This window comes from Arvicanthis niloticus, chromosome 19 (genome assembly GCF_011762505.2).
Source record: "Arvicanthis niloticus isolate mArvNil1 chromosome 19, mArvNil1.pat.X, whole genome shotgun sequence".
Taxonomy (NCBI): Eukaryota; Metazoa; Chordata; class Mammalia; order Rodentia; family Muridae; genus Arvicanthis; species Arvicanthis niloticus.
In genome coordinates this window covers 2,642,418-2,660,750 of record NC_047676.1, presented here as the reverse complement: position 1 = coordinate 2,660,750, position 18,333 = coordinate 2,642,418, and the positions used below count along the sequence as shown (strand labels likewise).

Genomic DNA, 18,333 nt, shown 5'->3' with positions numbered 1-18,333 from the left:
TCAGTGACTTGCTCAGTGCATGTGGCCTTGCATGGGTGCAGTGACTCTAAGGCAGAGGCACCCAGGCTTGGAAGGTGGAATCTGAATCTCCAGTGTGGGGCAGGAGGTAAAAGTCGGTTTTCCTTGATGGTGTGCCCAAGAGCTTTCAGACCCAGCTTGGGGGTTTTACATCCTGGACTACACTCCTCCCAACTTCAGGGTGAGGAAGGAACCTGCTTCACAGCTGAGAGAGGCTCCAGCTTTCCCATCTGTCATTCTCTGGGTCAGGTCGGCCAGTATTGATGGCAGCAGCCAGACCCTGTGTAATGTACTGGAAAGTCTTCTGCATGCCTTGCTCTCCTTCACGGCTTGAGAATCTCCGGCCAGAGCCTGGCCCTGAGGAACAATCTGGCCTTCTCCCTTCTCGGGACAGTGCCCTGTGGGCTACACTGGGCCAGGTTATGTTATGTTTCCTGGCAGACACTTCAATGCTGGTTTTGTGTGCAGCTGTAGCAGAACAAGAACACTAAACAAACGGGAGGCCTCAGGAGCCCGCCATTCATCAACCATTCCTGACAAGCCCCTGCCTAGGCCGACCCAGACAGTCGCCAGCCTCTTCCAAAGCCTTTTTTATTATTTCAGACTATCTCCTCAAATGTCTTCCTTCCCAAACAAGAATAGTATTCCCCAGTGTTCAGAAAGTCAAGTTGAGAAACCCACGTGTGAAACTGTGGGAAAGGCAAGACCAGTCAGGAGCCTCGGGACATCAAGAATCATTTACATGGAAATAACATGTCCTGTGACCAACAGCGATGGTTTGGCAAAGAATTTATGGTCAGTTGGGATATGAACTTTCAAGAGGTAGATTTGGGAGTATTCTAATACACAATACACCAGTATAAAAGAAAATAAAGGTATAATCCATGATATTTAGAAGAGGTTTAGCACAAAAACTCAGAAGAACAACATGGTTAAATGTGCAAAGCCTGTGTTCTTCAGTCCGTTACAAATGCTGATTTGAGAGGCAAAACAGCTGGAGTAGGTATCATTTTAAGGTGACGGCATTCTGCCAGTGGTATCTGTTAGAAGGATCTCACCTTGGAGGGCCTTGTAGAAGTCTCCTTGGACACTGTTGGAGAAAGTAGAGGGAAGGTATGTCATTAGCATCACAGAATGCCACAAAGAACCATTGAGTCCATGCTTTAGTAGACAGAAGTCCAAAATTTGCTTACACTAAACTGTAAGAGCTTTACATTTTAGGCCACAAATACTGTAGCCAGGATGCCTTTCTCTTGAGTTCAAACGCAAGTGTTTTCTTAGCTGCAAAGCTGCCATTTCAAAGAGACAGCACGCATTCTCCCAGAACTTCCAACAAGCTTCAAACCAGACCCAGTGTGTTGCTCCAGTGCGGCACAATATATGCACCATGGTGTACACATTTCTCAGAATCTTAGAACCAGTTTGCTCACCTCTAATCATGGGCACGGTGGACCAGTTCCACTGTGCAAAGCAGCCCCAGAAGGTGGTGGGGCAGAACTGCATAAGGAGTTTGAAGAGGACTAGGCAGGCTTTGGAAGGGCTGAGATCCAGACTGAAATCAGAAGGATGAAGAAGCTTGTCATCATCTGGAGGATAGGGTTAGGATAGAAGGTGTAGGAGAGACCTTGGCCTTCATGAAGAACACAAAGGAAGTCCCGATGCTGAACTATGGATGGGAAAGGGAGAGTAGTTACATGTGAGTTTTCAATTCCTCTACTTAAACCTTAGAACCCCACTGGAGGTATGCTAAGGAAAGAGAAACAGTGCTTGGAAACCCATCCTGGAAGTATCTTCTGTCCAGGATGGGACATAGGAAAAAAATGCATACTGGATGAAACCAAGGGATGGACTTCAAAACCTACTTAGTGCAATCACTGAGAAGGTGAAGATGAATAGTCACAAGTGGAGCAGGTCTGTGGAGCAGGGTACAGGCTTCGACTCCTTGTTTCTAGAAGCCACAACCATTTGCACCAGAATCTCATTCAGCTCAGTATTCTGCCTCCAATTTTCTGGACTTGATACTATCTTTACATTCAGTCTAAAAAGTTCATGGCTATAACAGGGAGGCTATAACATGAGCAGGGTGCTGTTGTAGGTTTCAGCATCCTGGCTAGCACACAGTGGTCCAAGCAGGCACTGTCTTGGCTCTTAAGGAATATTCAAAGGCACTTGAAGCAACTGCCTGCCCTTTGTTCAACAAAGTCGGGTCAACAAGTGAAGATGAGGCCGTTGATGAGGCGTAAAGAGCAGGGGCTGTGAGCCTTGTGCGTGGCAGTGGGGTTACACCACGATGCAACTCTGCAGGGATTTCACCAGCATTACCCTCTCTGGGAGCTTCACACCCTCTCTGAGCCTTCTATGAATTCGTTTCTTAGTATTTTATTAACTTTTTGAGAATTTCATGTATGAGTATTGCTTCATACATTTCACCTCTCCATCCCGTACCTCTAACTCCTTCCATGTTCCCCTTATCAAATTCATCGCCACTTCCTCTTTAGCTCTTTAGTTAGCATTTTACACGTGGGTGCGTGCACATGCACGCACATATGGACACACTCACACGTGCACACACACACATGCACACATATGCACACACACGTGTATACACACACATTTGCGCACACACAGCACACACACATACACACACAATGGGCACACACACACACATGCACACACAAGTGCATACACACATGCACACACGTGCATGCACACACATACATATGCATGCACGCACACACACGTGCACACACACATTTGCACACACACAGGCACACACACACACACACACGTATTTAGAGCTGACCACTTTGGATTAGATGACTTATGAGGGCTCATTCCTAGAGCAGATGGATTCTCCCAGGATCAGCAGACACTGATTGGCTCTATCTCTTTATCTAGGGTTGGGTCTTTGTGAGATTTTGCTCATCTACTTTGGAATGCAAACTAGTGTTATCATTTTTAGGTCCTGTTTTGGCAACCATACTGTTGAGACTTCATGAGATCAGATTCCTTGTCAGCCATAGAAGTCACTGTCTATCTGGCATGTTTTGGCCAAATGTGTCTTTCTCTGATGGTCTCTGTCCACTGCAAAAAGAAGAACCTTTCCCTTCCATGTTTTTACAACTGTTTTCCAGAGCATTGTCATAGATGCTCCACAAAGGATCCTGCCTGGACCAAAAAACGAATAACTGAGTCATGTGGTCAGTGGTCTAGGTGTGGAAAATGGTGCTGTGTAATTGCACGAGTTACAAGTATGACTCTCCTAGACTGAGTTATGAAGGCATGTACAATGCACGTAATGTGTATATGTATTCAACACACTACATAATTTTAAGTGAATTCACTTACATGTGTATTGAACATGGTCTGTGAGCTGATATTCTAGAGAAACAGTGGTCAGTAATCAACCCTAAGCTGCATGGAACTAACAGTAGAGGAGGAGGATGGGAAATATCGTAGTGTTGGACTTGTGTTCTATCAGAAAGCTCCTTGGCTTTAGTCCCGGCATACACAGGACAGCCACTGACACTTGGCAATTCTCAGAGTTCTAGAAGTTTTCCCTGGCTGGTTCACTTTGCCTCTGAAGAAGGGTAGAAGGGAGGGCCAAGCCCTTCTTCTCTCTTCTGGATAAACCCAGGAGACCCAACTTTAGCTTTCTACTTGTAATCCTCCTGCCATGTGGATTGGGTCACACTCCTAAAATTCTTTTAGAGCATTAGGCTGTCATCAGTATGTGATGAATAGACACCAGGCCAGATGGCAGTTTAGTTAAATGAGGCTCAATGAGGTACGCCTTAGGGGAAGTCCTTGGATTGGGGCTCAGTCAAGGTCTAGAGTGGTTCAAGACCACTCAAAGGTCTAGAGTGGCTCAAAGTCAGAAAAGCAAGTTTGAAGGAGAAGGTTAGAGTCAAAAGTGAAATCTTTGCCTCTGTCCTTGAATGGTAGAAAGACAGAGAGGGAAGACTGAAGCTATAAACAGGAACTGTACCTGTGAGAGGTCCCAAGTGGCTCCCAGAGCTACAGAATGTCTCAGTGGGAGCACCCTTTCCCCCTTTTTTCCACTGACCCACAGAATTGTCCTGTCTGGGAACTCAACACAAAGAACATGTTTTTATATATTTGGCACACACACACACACACACACACACACACACACACACACGTATGTATATGTATGTATGTTCAGAGTATGTCATGTGGCAGATGTCTTTCCCGATGTCTATACTTCTCCACCAGAGGGTCTTGCAGGTTTGGTAGATGATGTCCCCAGCAGAAGTTGAATCTCTGCAATCCCTTTCTCCCATGGTGGAGGCTTGCCTTATTTTAGCACATGTGATCTGTGTGGAAAAACAGTAAGTGCTGTTTATGAAACTGATTAGAGCTCATGATACAATAGGGTTATTATTGTACAAATCAGCAAAGTTTATTTAACCCATGGTTTCAAGGCTAAAAGTCTCCAGCGTTCTCTTGAGTCCTTGTGCATGACACAAAGCCTTCTTGTGGTCCTGTGTGCAGTTACCAAAGCTCTTCCATGAGGCTTCATCTTTTAAAGGCTCCATCATCTATCAGTATCCCTTGCCAAAGACCATGCATCTAGTTAGGACCTTTAAGAAGTGAGATTATAATATAATCCCGTCATTTCTCCTTTTCTTTCCTCTCTCTAAACTCTTCCATGTTCTACCCCGTTCATCTTTGTAGCCTTTTACATTTTTCTTACATATACATGTATGTATATTCCTGAACTCATGAATACAATCTGCTCAGTCCTTGTACTTATGTTTGTAGGGTTGACAGTTTGGTGTTGGATAACCAATTAGTGTGCTCTTCCCTGGGGATGACCACCTCTGCTCTCAGCGTTACTCCCAGTGCATACAATTTTTCTACAATTTGGATGCCTCCCTCTCTTCACTGGCTCACTTTGACTGATACAGTATCTTAAGTGAGTGTGTTTTCTACATCTACACATTTAATCGTGAACTCAATGTTGTTTTGTTCTTCCTTCATTGCTTTGACAAATGTGTGTTTGAAAGTGTTGGCTTATTTGCCCATATCTCTAAGAGGGCAATAAATGTGGCTAGTTGTATTTAGGGATGCAGAACACTGCCTAGACAGTATCTGGCCAGGCCTAACTGGTGATTCTGGCATGGTGAGTAGTAGTGGGTTTGTTTTGTCTTTATTGTCATCCTCTGCCTCTCTTTTCCTGTTGCACAGGGTCCTCCCATGTAGCTTCTTTGTCTTTAGCACTGTTCTAAGTATCAAGGAGTTCCAAAAAGAGACAAGGCCAGAAAGCTGACACATCATCAGCCTTTACCTCACAGTAGCAGATTTTCTAACCATGACTGAATGTAACATTCAGACTTTCTCACAAAGGCTTGATAACTTTTTCCAGTGACTCCAAGTCAGGTACCAAGCTCTTCCATGCATCCTAAATAAGAGAAATTCCATGTGGCAGGCCCACAGGTGTCCCATGTCCTTAGAACACACACTCACTGTCCTGTATGCTACCTCTAGGTGATCTGTTTAGAAGGTTCTGGGGTACTTGCTTCAGCAAAGCATATAGTAGACATGGAAGGATACAGAAGTCATCCTGAGCCCTGTGTAAAGCTCCCCAAAGGACATGTTTCTTGGACAGTGTGTTTCTAGGAGGGTATGTCCTGGGGTCAAAGAGCCAACGGCCCATTTTTCAGGGCTTCTCTTCTGCTCCTATAGCCACAGTCTAGCTCCTAGAGCTGCCAAGTCCAAGGCTGGATGCCTTTGCAAGCCAAGTGCATTTGGACCAGTTAGTTCAGTGGCCCCTAGACTCCTCCATCTACCTTAGGAGTCAGAGATCAGGTCCAGGATTCAGCCTTCCTGATTGCTTTCATCCACTTCAATCCATCCTTAGTGGTTCTGCGAGTTTTCTGTTTGAGAGTCTTAATGTGTGTTTACACATATATTTAAAATATTAATATTTAAAATGTAATTAAAAACTTTAAACCCATTTTAATACCAAAGTGAGAGAGGCTTGAACATTACGGAGTCATCCAGTTCCCAAGAGCTGGCAACAGGTGTGACTGAGTGAGGAGCTGGCAAGAAGGTCCGGATGGTCTTTAGGAAGATGAAAGGGGAAGGTGTGTGTGAGGTACTGAGCGGACTTGGACTCACCTGTCATCCCTGGCATGAATAACACAGAATGGGTCAAGGCAGAGAAGGAAAACATGGCAGCCAATGTCAAGAAGGACACAGGTTCTTGCCTGGACTTCTCCTTGTCCCTAGACAGGTTATCATGTGGGACAATAGCAGCCTCTGATCCTCATATAGCACATGCTCATTTCCAGGGGCAGCAAAGTCTCTAATGAGGAATCTAGGAAGACCTTGATACTAATGAGACTCCCGGTCTCTGGAGAGGAGAGGTGGGACTGTTTCCATGGAAGATGTCTCTCCCTGCTTTGCCTAGCCGCCCCTAGCCCACTGCAGTTTCAGCAGCAACACCACAGGATACAACACTTGCTCATTTCATTGACATAAAGGACATCACACTGGTAGATGCCGAATTTCCTCACGTCTTCCTACTGGGAATTATCAGACTCAGTCACTCAGTTGCTGGATCTCCGTACTGAGGATCTCAGAAAATGGCTTCCAGGGCGCATTCCAAAGCAGCTGACAATTCCCTCAAAGAACTTAATTCCACAAACACCTCTGGCAAGTTTCTATGTGGACCTGAGTGAACTTACGGTTTTTTGTCTCACAGAAAACAAGCCATCCAAAGAAGGATGCCCAAGCCACAGACCATGCAAGAAAAATGGAGAGTAACCAAATGTCAATGGGAGTCCCCATTGTGAAGCTCACCCTGCTACTCAGTTCGGCCAGGCCACAACTGTGCATTTTCCTTGTGAAACTCCCCCAAATCCCACACCAGTTTTCTTAATTTCTTCGTTTAACTAACACACGGACAAGGGAATGCTTTCTGGAATTACTAACAATTTTCGAAATTGGGAAACATACAGTTTACTAGGAGAAGAGTGACAGGTGTGTACTCGGCTTCACAGAAAATAGACATAAACACACAATTAGTAAGTTCAGCTTCAGTCACATTAAAAAATGAAAACCCAAACAACAGTCAGGGTTTGATATTTGACAAAAATAAAATGTTTTAAAACTCCATTACTTTCTCTCTCTCTCTCACTCTCTCTCTCTCTCTCTCTCTCCTCTCTCTATCATACACACACTACATACACACAAGTACAGAGGTAAAGATAGAAAACAGATGATAGATAGATAGATAGATAGATAGATAGATAGATTATCGGTAGATAGATGATAGATGGTACATAGATACATAGATGATAAATACAAAGATGACAAATACAGAGATAGATAGGTAGATAGATAGATAGATAGATAGATAGATAGATAGATAGATAGATAGATAGATACATAGATACATAGATACATAGATACATAGATACATAGATATATAGATATAGATAGGTGTTAGATACATAGATGATAGATGCAAAATGACAGATACAGAGATAAATGACATAGATGATAGATAGATAGATAGATAGATGATAGATAGATAGATAGATATATAGATAGATAGATAGATAGGTAGATAGACAGATAGGTAGATGGATAGATGATAAATAGATTTTTATGGTAGGCATCTTAGGTAACTAGTTTCCTTATTGCAATGATTAAGTCCCATAACCAAAAGCAACTTGGGGAGGAAAGGGTTTATTCAGCTTACATATCCTGATCATAGTCATTCATTGAGGGATGACAGGACAGGAAGTTAAGAAAAGAAACCTGGGGTGGGGGTGGGGTGCAGGACCTGAAGCAGAAGCCATGAAGAAGTGACTTGCTAATGGTTTGATCAACTTCTTTTAATTTTTTTCAGATTATAATTAAATCATATCATCCTTTGTTTTCCTTCCCCCAACCCTGTCCCCAATATTGCTTTTTTTTTCAAAGTCACGGCTCCTTTTCATCAACTGCTGCTGCTGCTCTGTGTGCGTGTGTGTGTGTGTGTGTGTGTGTGTGTGTGTGTGTGTGTGTTTATGAATCTAAACTGCTCAGTTTATATGGTGTTTATCCTATATACTGTTTCAGGGCTGGATATTCGGTATTGGATAACCCATTGGTGTGCTCTTCCCTGGGGAAGAGTATTTTTCCCAATTTCTAAATTGCTTGTAGTTCATTGTGTAGAGTTGAGGCCTCTTGAACTTTTTCCCATTCACTTTGGCCCATTGGTATTCTCTTTGTTCAGTTCACATTTGAGTAGTCATGTTGATGAGACTTCCATTGGCGTAGCTTCTGGCATTTCTAGGAAGTAGAATCTCACGGCAAATTCCTTGATCCTTTGGTTCTTCATATCTTTCTGCCCCCTTTTCTGCTATGCTCCCTGAGCCTTGAGTGCAAGAATGTTTTGTAGCTGTAACCACTGGGACTGGGCTCCACAGCAATTTGATTGTTTGTGAAAGCTAGTCCTCAGAAAGGAGCCATTCAGTATCAGCTCAAAAGTCTCTGGACCCTTTTTCTGAAGTGCAAGGTGTCTCCAGTTTTACACCTCTGGGGGAAGGGGGGATGATTGAGGGCAATACCTACCAGCTGTATGTCTTGGGAGTCTCTTGAACAACCATTCAACAACTCAAAAGAGGGTTTACCATGCTCAACAACTCAAAAGAGGCATGTTAAGCTGCTGTGGCTTTGATAGAGGTCTTTGGCTATTTCAGGGAGTACTGTCATCCTAGATGAGAAAAGTTCATTTAAACTATAAGCCTGATTTTTTATAGCACCCAGGACCACCTGCTGGGAGTGTCAGCTTTCACAGGCTCACAGTGTTCTGGACCCTCTCATGTCAATCTCAATTAAGAAAATGCCCACAGACTTGCCTATGGGCTAATCTGATGGAGGCATTTTTTCAGTTGAAGTTCCATCTTCCTGTATGACCCTAGCTTCTGTCAAGCTGACAGAAACTCAATCATAACTGTGGGTTTGGTCTATTCTTGGGGAGAATTTCGATAGTGGCTATCAAAATTAAATCCCATCAAATTGCTGACATTGAACTTCTACTGTTGGAGATCTGACCTAGGGGCTGGAGAGAGGGCTTAGCAGTTCAGAGCACTATCTGCTCCTTCAGGGGACCCAAGTTCAATCCCCAGCACCCACACGGCAGCTCACAACCGTCTATAATTCCAGTTCTAGGAGATCTGCCACCCTCACACGGTCATACATGTAAGGAAAACGGCAATGCCCATAAAAGTAAATAACTTTTACAAAACTTTAAAACAAAAGAAATCTGCTCTTAAAGACTCAAAATAATAAATACAAAAACAGTTACAGAAATGTATTTGGTGCCAGCTAGGGGTGTGGTGAAGGAATTTTGGGGGTTTTTTGGTTTGTTTGTTTGTTTGTTTTTGGTTTTTCGAGACAGGGTTTCTCTGTGTAGTCCTGGCTGTCCTGGAACTCATTCTGTAGACCAGGCTAGCCTCGAACTCAGAAATCCGCCTGCCTCTGCCTCCTGAGTGCTGGGATTAAAGGCGTGCACCACCACCACCTGGCAGGAATTTGTACCTCAGTTGGTAAACTATGTACCTACTACCTGGCTCTATACTTACTCTCACACAAGCCAAGTGGTGAAAGTTTATAATCCCAGTACTTGGGAGATAATAGGAGGCAGGGGGATTAGATGTTCTATGTTATCTTGGGAAATGCAGCAAGACTGTTTTCAGTCTGGGCTACATAGAACCTTGTCTCAAAAAGAGGAGGGGTGTATTTTAAATCAGGAAAAAAAATGATCTGAAAGATATTTTAAAAACCCAGAGATGTATTTACATTTGTGGAGAAATGACTGAATGAATGACAGGTCATTTCTGAGCCTGGAAACCATGTGTTTGCTGAGTCAACAAGTGAGCTGTCTTCTGTAACTTGGTCCTTAGAGAGGTTTGGAAGACCTGGTGACCAGAGGACCAGCTAGCTTAGTGGGAACTTTGTCACTCTGAAAAGGAGTGGCTTTTCTGTGCTGATGCCTCACAGAAGGTAGAGGGATTCTACAAGAAGGCTTTGACAAGAGTTTCCATTTCTGTCTCTTAGGGTAACATGCATATCAAGCTGGTTAACTATATGAAAAGCAAAGGAGGACCCATTAGTCATGAAGACCCACTTCACACCACTCTGTCCTACCGTGTCCCTAGGGAGACCCAATTATTCCCACTAAGGATGAGTGCGACTTCGAAAAGGTGCATGCTACTTCCACCTCCAGCAGAGTCTGCAACAGGGAAAAGATTTCCATTGCTTCAGCTGAAGGAGTTGGGCCATTGTTCCCCACCCCCAGGGAGATGGGCCACTGTCCTCTGGTAGTAGCTCCCGAGGAATGCCTGGGTGTCCATGAAGAAAGATTGCCTGCGCCTCCATGTTTGTAAGCTCCATCATCTCTCACTGGCTATTCCAGAGAGAAATGCCTGGTGACTGCAATATTCAGCCATTTCAGCTAAAGACTGACTCCCTTACTCAGGGCTTGCCCTTTCTTCCCTGACCCCTCTATCGTTCCAGGGAGAGGCAAGTGTCCAGGCTACCTGATAGGGTAGGGCGGAGCTCTCCAGTGCTTGCTTTTTTGAAATAAACTTTAAACTACCTATTGATTCCAGCCCTGTGAATCTGACAAACACTGCATTGCATTTAAATAAATTATAATAATCAAGCTCTGGTGTTTGGATTACAGCTTCCATGGTGTGATTTGACTGAATACTGTATAAACTTCATTAATTGGTGTGTTGCCGGTTTTTAATTTGTGATTGAGAGGTGGGAGGGGTGGGAAGCTGTCAGGGTAAGAGAGGGTGTTTTCTGACTGAAAAATCCTGTCCAGCCCAGTGTGGTGTTACTGTAAACAAGGTGGCAGGGGGTCCTATCTGAAATAAACTTTTCAAATACCTTTAAGATTGTCATTTACATGCAAACAATTTATATGCTAATTACAAGCCATTTGGGTCTATTCACCAAAGTGATTCCCTAGAGAACTTCATTCAGGCTTTTTACCCACCTCTGGGTTAAGTTTCTATTTCTTTTTGAAAGTTACAAAAGGTATCCACTAAAGAGTGGGACACTTAAGGAACTTGCCCGCTAGTTTACGGGCTAGTTGATGAAACTGCCCTACTGCTTCCGAACGAACTACACTTTCACTTCCCGTCTCTACAGCTAAAGTGACTCTCAACTTCTCTAAATCAGAATCCTGACAGAGATTCTAATTGGTCCATGATGAGAGGATGTTGCAGAACCGATGGTCTGCTTAGAAAAAAGGTGTGTGTGTGTATGTGTGTGTGTGTGTGTGTGTGTGTGTGTGTGTGTGTGTGTATGTAAGCACATGCATTCACTAGTGTGCATTCCTGGCGATAGAGTTGAATTCCCAAATTATTTAGTCTCCGAGATCACAATTTACAGTCAAGTCAGTTTCCCTTCAAACCCAGCACACAACGCTCAGTGTGCCAGGAAAATAAAAGCAAATATTTAGGTCATGACTGGACAAATAGGTTTCAAGAGTGTCTATGGAACAATAGGAATAAAGGTTTGCACAGACTGTGAGTGAGCATCCTGCTCCCAAGGACTGTGGGAACTCGTGTACTCTGATGGGAGGGGGCAGGGTGTGGAAGCTGAAACCGGCACAAGGCCCCAAAGCTCATTCTTCCTATCTATTGACTTAAGTAATTGGGTTGCAAACTAAAATTAACACCAACAACAAGAGCCCCCTCCCACCCCTGCAGACTACACATGGCGCCTGTCAGAGTGTAACTTTAGGTAGTGTTTATAATTAAACTCACAAGAGAGGGAACAGAGTGCTGGGACCCAGCACATGCCTCAGAATTTCCATCTTACACAACATAATTATTCTAACGTGAAATATAATTAATGAAGAAAACGCCTCAGATGTGCGGGCTAGGAAGGCAAATATAACCATCCTTTATTGTGCCTTCAAGGTTAGAATTATTGCGGCACTTATAATTTTATTATAATTACCCGTAATGAGACTGCACACGTGTGATCTGGTCGACATACTTCTGACAATGGAAGTTTTCATGACGCCTCATTAGGCATTTTAGTATGTATTTATGTGATTTTCACTTTGCCTCCCAGTTTTGGCGGCAACACAGCCCGTGTAAAGGCATATGTGAATATTTTAATAAAAGACACCATCATAAGAGATCATAAAATGATTACAATGGCTGGATATTAAGATGCCACAGCTGTATAAGCTGATCCTTTTATGTACTCCCATACTGAATTGTTTTATGGCCAATCATAAACCTATTAAACTACCCGTAATAAAGGATTGTAATTAGTGATAGAACCTTGTTGCTTAGTGAGCCAAGACAGTCATCCTTACTTTGGGCTTTATTGAAAGTAATCAAGACAAAACCTTCAGCAATGTCAAACTCGGCCTGAGAACAGGAGTGCCCCCTTTCCAGACACTGGACACATTTGTCCTTCTGGGGATCTCTCCCAGACTGCTAATTCCTGTGTTATTTTATTATTATTCTTTTCCTGGTGCTGTCATATAGATCCAAGGAAGCATAAGAGGAATCATTCCAAAGGGGAGGTAAAATGGCAAATAGAACTTCAAGAGAGCTGTTGTTGCAAAGGCTCCAAGCAACTAGCACGCCACATGTTTTTGCTGAGTTTCTTGGGGTGTAGAGTTACACTAGTTTTAACTTGACAATGCCAGGAGAGCACTGCAACAAAATGTCCTCAGTACCAAACTGTGATGACATCAAAGCGGGAGACAAGCCTTTGACCCAAGAGCCAAGAAAGAATTAAGCAAACTATGCTACCTTCTTGGCCATCAAATCAAATGAGCCCCTTCCTAGTTTACTGTGAGCATCTCTTACAGAGGCACAAAAGCTCCAGGGCAAATCCACAGCCTGGCCTGGGCATCTTGGAAGCCATATGCCTGCGGGTGAGTACAGCTCCCAGGTTGTTTCTTTACTCAGTCTTATAGAAGGTGACATTTTCCTCTCCCTTCATGTGCACCTTCCCTATTCAACCTCATATTTGAGCTGAATCCAGTTTTTCCAGATGAAGATCTTGAAATATGTCATTGCAAGGCATCACAACTGGAAAGGTCACTTTTGTCCAGACAGTAGATGACACGTTTGTGTCCCAGGGCTGAACCCCAGCCAAGCCATTCTGAGAGGGCTTTACTTCCAAGGGAAATTGTGATGGGGCTTTTAATGAACAATAGGCCAGCCCTTCTCTTAACATCAGGCAAACCCCAGAATATATCAAAGAGGAGAAGCTTGGTTGGGGGTCCCGGAGGGGGTTGGGCTCATGTTCCTCTCTAATCTTTTGTTTTGTTTTTGTTTGGTTTTGCTTGGTTTGGTTGTTCTAGACAAGGTTTCTCTGTGTAACAGTCCTAGCTGTCCTGGAGCTCACCTGGTAGAACAGTCTGGCCTTGGACTCACAGATATCTTCCTGCCTCAGTCTGACTCTACCCTAAATGACAGGATTAAAAGCATGTATCAATACAGCCTGGTCAGTACAACTCACTTGCTTGGGTTTTTACAGTATAAACTGAGCAATGGGGAACTTAAAACACTCAATTTTAGGCTTCAGTTCTAGGGAAACTATCCATCTCAGGTAACAATGACAAGAAAAATTTGAATATCCATACACAAATATACACATGCACCTGTATTTAATTTGCACCTATACACATACAGATTACACACACACACAAGCAAGCTTATCTGCATAAACACCATATGCAATGCAGGTACAAACACACACACACACACAGACACACACACACACACAGAGACACACACACACAGACACACACATCAAAAACGTAAAAACACCCTGCAGGACTATCGGGAAACCCCAGAGTGCAGCTTGCAGTCTGAGTCATGGTTATGATAGCTGAGCGTTAAACCTTAACTCCCTCTGAATCCAGAAAGGCCAGGATCACAAAAGGCACACATAATGATCACAACTTAATACAGAGTGGCAAGCTACTTGACCAGACATTTAAGCACAGTGCCTGAAATGTAACAGAAGGCTCTACAACAAGCTTTCCGCACAGGTGTGTTCAGATCTTTAAATCTGGGAGGGGCTTAAACGAACACAGAGGAAATTCTTGTATGCTATTTGTACTATCAATAATCTCCTGACTATAAGTCTATCTTCCTATAAATACAGTATGTGCTTTCCAAACAGAGACAACCTAAGGGGCATTTTTGTGTAGTTTCAAAGAAATTACAAAATGAACTTAAGAGTGTATCCATATCTTCCTATATGTCAGCGTGTCCATCCAATGGCCTATCACTTAAAATTCGCATGGAGTCTGGGGAAACTGGGGGATCCCAGTGTTGGCTAACAAATCAGACAGATGATTCATCTAGCTCGTATTTTATCTGAGCAGTAGCCTGAGATGTGAGGCTCACACTAAAGCTGGAGCAGTCGAGCAGGTTTTAAGCTGCTAGAAGAGAGCCAAGCTTCTGCATGAGCTGGCAGAGACCAGACGTAAGCAGACAAGTAATTAAACTGGCCTATCTGTATCAACTGTCATCTCTTACTTCTATGTAACTTGGATGCAAAGCAAAGGGGTACTGGAGAGAGACAGAGAAAGGGAGAGGGGGAGGGGAGAGGGAGGGGGACTGAGAGGGAAGGGGAGGGGGAGGGGAGTGGGGAGGAGGAGACTATTAAGAAGGAACAATGACTTTATGAGAGTTTCACAGGAACTTGTGGAATCCAGTGTGAGCATGGATCTGGGAACTAAACTGCTGAGTGTTCACTTACAGGTGAACTTTGGCACTTACCTGTGACCTTGACTGTTCCAGGTAACTTAACGGGTAAACTTGGGCAGATATAAGGGGAATTGGGCGTTTATAATCACACGTGTACTTTGGGGAATTTTCTGGTACACTGGAGCAGGTACACCTTTATCCAAAGGGTCCAGTCCTATTCCTAGTCACGTTTAGGAAGGAACATGGAAGGAAGTATGAATCTGAGTTCTCTTTTGTGGAGCGTTTCCCATGAGACCTTCTCATGTTGAACACCTGGGCTATCCAGGAGCTCCCCGAATGTACAATCCTGAAGCAGGCTAAGAGGTGAGATCCTCCCTCCTCGTCACACAGAAGGGATGCCTTCCTTGCTTGTGGCTCTGACACCCACCCCCATTCTGCCCGTGCTGTCTCTGCAAGCAGAATTGCTAGTCTTGTTCTAGACAGAGCAGCTTGACTAAGGAGATGTTTTGTTCCTATATGGGGAAGCTCAGCAATGTTCTTCTTCATGTTCTCAGTGACTTCCAACTCCCTCTGTTGCCTTGAGGTTCCACATCCCCAGGCTGAACTCATTTTGCTGTAAGTACTGCATTTGGCTGGCATGTTGTGGGACTTTTCCCTAGGATAGTATGGTTCTGTTATCCAAGGGGGCTAGACAGTGAATCCTGTGCACTTGTGGCCCTGTCCTGAGGAGACACAAGGTAGATCATGAGGCACCTTGGGGAGAATGACAGTGACTAGTGAAGAGTGTTCCATCCCATGTTCAATGACCATCTGTGTCCTCCTCTGTTGTCCTACATGCCAGGAACACACAAAGATCTACTGGCCTGACAAGTAGATGCCACTGCATGCCTTGTGTAGAAGGAAATCAAGGCAGTAATAAGAAACACACACACACACACACACATGCACACACACACACCCACAACACATACACATGCACATGCATATACACATGTAGACATATAACATGCACACGCACACAGGCACACACACACACTGACAACACATACACATGCACAGGCACGCACACAAGCATGCACATGCATACACACATGTAGACATATAGCATGCACACACACACTCACACATTCATGCACACACGCACATACACATATTCACACACACTCACATACGTACATTCATACACACATACACAAGCACTCGTGTGTGCATACATACACTCAGCAAAGCAATTTGAGATTTTCCAGTGGATTTCAAACATCTGAGAGGTGTTGCTCTTTCCCTCCAGACCATAATAAATCCTCCAAATATAGAAACAAAAACTGGGGTTTTAGGGGATCTATTTGCAAGGGCATCTAATGATTTCTTTCCAAACCTCCAAATACTCTCACAGTGTTTTCTGTTCAGATACTCTTGGAGCTTTGTTAATTTTCAAGGAGTTTAAATTGGAATGACTTGCCAATCTCAGGAACACAGACGTCCAATCCAGGCCTCGCCACACACTCTTGTTTATTTTTCTCCTAATGAAAAGTGTGACAAGCAAATAATTAAACTGAAAAGCCAGCATAAATTAAGAGTCCACGGCCACAGAACGGACGGCTTCTGAAGGCTGTGCTTTAGAACTTGTGCTTCGGAGAAGGCTGCCCTCAACCATCGCAATGATCTGGCCCAGTCTGCGCTTGCTTCATCGAATGGAATGCACGATGTGTCACAGCATAACAAATTATTTGTGTTGGATTTATTTCAACGAATTCCCTGTCTTCTCCCAGTTTCAAGAGAGTAAGCCCCTGGTTTTTAAACATTGTGAAAACAACCAGATCTGAGAGACATTATATCCACAACAAAGGGAGACCGGTCACCAGCACAGTTACGTTGTCTTTTGAACAACAAGTCAATGCAGACAGAAGTAAATGACAGTTAATTACAAATTACATTCTGGTTGGGGCTGAGCAGGCCTCTCGCCTTGAATAATGATCAGGCCCTCAGGCACTCACCTGCCTGTGAGGGACCTTGTGAGGCACAGTCTGGGGTGTGGGACAAGTTTCAAAACAAGCAGCTAAACACAAAAGCTTATTGGATTACAAAGATTTAGGAAAAGCATTCAGATCTCTCTGGTCACCAGCGGGAGGGGCCAGGTTCTGGGGTGAGGATACACACACACACACACACACACACACACACACACACAAACACACCCCTGCACGCTTTGAATGTAAGATTCACTTTCTGTGTGAGGAAAGGGTCCTTGTTTGCTAAGGTTGACAGACTTCTCTGGTGCTGATCAGGTACTCAGAGGAAGAATAGAACATGCTGTGCTCACTGTAACCAGCCAATTTATGGCTAAAATTCTCAGATCACCTTAAACCCACACACAAACGAAAACAACGATGTGTCCAGGTTGTATATAATGTATCATCACAATAGGGTTTTCATGCCTTCAGCTGACATTTTGATTTATTAATAATGTTTTTACATTTATCTAGCTTAAACAGTCAATGAACTTATTACATTTTAAGTGAAATTCCAAGTCAATCTATTTGCAAAAATAAGACAGTGTCGAAAATAATTAATGTCATTGCTGGTGCATTGAAAAGACCTTGGTTTTTGTAATTCACTAAAGCAATTTCTATTCATTTACATGAGCTAAGTGCTTGCTGTTAAAGACAAAGGACCTAACACTTTGACATTGAGCTCATTGGCTGAATTAGAAACCTCAACAATCCAAGGCAACACTGACTGCAGCAAAGCCCAACCATGGAGGATGGGATGGGGTGCTTTGTGATCAACACACGACAAACACTATTCTTCTGGCTTCCCTTTTAGACCTGATTGGAGTGTCCAGACAAAGATGGTTGGAAACCATTCTTTAATAATGAGACCCATCAGTAAACTGAGACAAACTCTCACTATTTGACCCTCTCTGTCCTTCCCTGCCGTGTGTGTGTGTGTGTGTGTGTGTGTGTGTGTGTGTGTGTGTGTTTGATCTCTCTATAGTCATGGTTAGTGCTGTGGCTGAGGAACTCAGAGGCAGTAGAATTCCAATATGTCTACTGGAAGTCTAAGCTAAATAATGAGTTCTTGGCTATCCCACAGTGTTAGACGACAGAATAGCAACTGTCCAAGCACAGGAAGCAATCCTACGAACCAACCACTAGCATTGCATAAAGCATCCCCACAGCAATAGAAATAGTCAACAGAGTAAAAGACACGCTACAGAAAAGGAAAGACTTATCAACTACACATCTGACAGTTTCAATGTATAGTTTTCCAGAACAGTTCCTGAAATGACCTTTAATCCTGTTCCCACCAACTTTCTACATGAGAAAAAAACAAGTCAACTCTAAATCTAGCAGGAGACTAATATTTATAATCCATAAGGGACTCAAAAAGCTAAACACCCAAACATCAAATTGTACAATCAATTAGACAGTTCTTAGAAGAAGAAACAAGAATGGCCAATAAGTATTTGAAGAAGTGTTCAACATTCTTAGCCATTCGGGAAGAGCAATCTCAAGTACTCTGAGATTCTATTTTACCATGGTTGTCACCAAGAAAACAAAAGACAACACACATTGACCAGAAAAGAGGAATCCTC

General features: G+C 43.5%; 1 pseudogene; it reads right to left on the bottom strand.

Annotated features, from left to right (window-relative positions):
• The window catches only part of LOC143435057 (small ribosomal subunit protein eS12-like), a 145,672-nt pseudogene that overhangs the window by 2,124 nt on the left and 125,215 nt on the right, over positions 1-18,333 (bottom strand).